Source organism: Eumetopias jubatus, unplaced genomic scaffold, assembly GCF_037043125.1.
Source record: "Eumetopias jubatus isolate StellerSeaLion01/CBP00866 unplaced genomic scaffold, mEumJub1_p1.0 scaffold_2, whole genome shotgun sequence".
NCBI lineage: Eukaryota > Metazoa > Chordata > Mammalia > Carnivora > Otariidae > Eumetopias > Eumetopias jubatus.
In genome coordinates this window covers 62,355,465-62,357,541 of record NW_028274808.1, presented here as the reverse complement: position 1 = coordinate 62,357,541, position 2,077 = coordinate 62,355,465, and the positions used below count along the sequence as shown (strand labels likewise).

The 2,077-nt window shown below is 32.9% G+C and overlaps 1 pseudogene; it reads left to right on the top strand.

Annotated features, from left to right (window-relative positions):
• Positions 1-1,367: 1,367 nt before the first annotated feature.
• On the top strand, positions 1,368-1,670 carry LOC114210107 (ubiquitin-conjugating enzyme E2 variant 1 pseudogene; annotated as a pseudogene).
• Positions 1,671-2,077: the final 407 nt, after the last annotated feature.

Sequence of the window (2,077 nt, the reverse complement as noted above, 5' to 3'; positions counted from 1 at the left end):
TACAAAGTTCATTTTCCTTTTACTTCTCTGCATTAATTTTATTTTGCCATTTAGATATATTTTCATATCATTTACTATTTATTTTGTATTTTGTTTTAACATTTACTCATAACTTTCATTTCTTTTCTTTGACTATTTGGTTAACATTTGGTTAACATTCTGGCATCAAGTCACCTTAGTATAAATCATTCAATTTATACTATATATAAATCAAGTTCTGTTTTACTTGAATAAATTTGACAACTGACAAATATCATAAAGTTACCTCTCCAGTTAGCTTTTTGGTGGGAGTCACCTTAGAATTCCTTCTGCTTTTTCCTTTCATCTTTGATCTTTTCAGAGGCTATGAAAATTCATACTTCATTAATCTGGCATAAATTAGGGAAGAAAGCATTCCATCCGTATGGATTTTCTAGTTTTTGAATTTTAAGAGCGTATGTCTTTTCTGAATTATGAAATGTTTCCAATCTTCAAACATAACTTAAAAGTTTATTACTTGCCTAGCTCAATTACAAACTTTGTATTTTAGTGTTGAAAGCAGATTCAGTGAACTTCTGTGAGGAATGAAGAGAGGGAAAATTACTTGGACAATAACCATTGGAAACTTTTTTTGGTATGTTATTTATTCAATATAAAATTGCACTTACTAAAAATTTATTTAATAATAATATTCTATCCCTGTTATGAAGAGAAGTTTCAAAGAAGCAACTCTTTCAGGAAAGCATGTGTGAATACTGTTAAAAAAAAAAGAGAGAGACTATTTCTTCTGTTACTCATTAGTTCCTCCTGCAATTCATTATTAGGAAGGTATTAAAACGTCCACTTTTTTAGGAGGATCCCATTTCCAGCAAATTTTACAGTGAATAGAAAAGAAAGAAAAGAAGTGAGGGGAAGAAAGAGGGAAGGATGTCAGGAAGGAGGAAAGATAAAAGGACAAAAGGAAGAAGGAAAGGAAGGAAGGAAAGAAGGAAGGAAGGAAGGGAGGGAGGAAGGGAGGGAGGAAGGAAAGGATGGACAATAAGAGAAGGAGCTTATGCTAGTAAATTTTTAGAAAATTCTGGGTCCTTTATCTACCTTGAAATTTAACAATGTCTGATTTTATCAGAAAGATCTGAGATGAAAGGAAACTGTCATTTCTTATTTAATTCCATATATTTTTTGAACAAAAAGAAACTGTTGCTTTTTATTTAATTCCACAAAGATTTTGAGTGATCCACCAGTAAAAAGGATTGATAAAAACAAAGGCTTGCAAACTAGTGGAAGCAGGGGAAACAAAAAGTAAGTAAGCAATAGAAGTAGGATCAATTAGGAGTAGGAGATGGCACAGTTAACTGAGATCTAGAAGATGATGAAGACATGACACAAGATGGACTGGGATGATGATTAGGCCTCCAAGAACAGTTTATGAAAAACAAATATACAGCCTTAAAATAGAATGTGGACTTAAATACCCAGAAGCACCCCCTTTGTAAGCTTTGTAACAAAAATTATTATGAATGGAGTTAATAGTTCTACTGGAGTGGTGGATTCAAGAGCCATATCAGTGCTAGCAAAATGGCAGAATTCATATAGCACCAAAGTTGTCCTGCAAGAGTTCCAGCGCCTAATGATGTCTAAAGAAAATATAAAACTCCCTCAGCCACCTGAAAGGACAGTGTTACAGCAATTAATCAAAAAGAGGGAGGCCCTCCCCCCATTTGATTTAAGCGTTTTCCACAGTAATATTTTCTAGGTATACATTTTCTAGGTATATCTTGTAGACCTCAAAGTACTGGAAAGGAAGCTTCTATTCAAAGGCAATTTATCTTAACATACTGCAAATTATACTAATTTTTTGTCCATTTGATGTATCTAAGTTGTGCTATAACCACAAAAAAAGTAAGCAATAAAAGTAGGATCAATATAATTATATTGCATGTTAGAAGCTGAGAAATGCCATGCAAAAAAAAAAAAAAAAAAAGGAAGTAAAGTAAGATAAATAAGGAGGGAAGGTAGGGAGGGGAGACTACTTAGTGTAGTGGGACACTTACCAATTGTGAAGCTGAAATAGAAACAAAGATCTCAAGTTGGTAAAGGC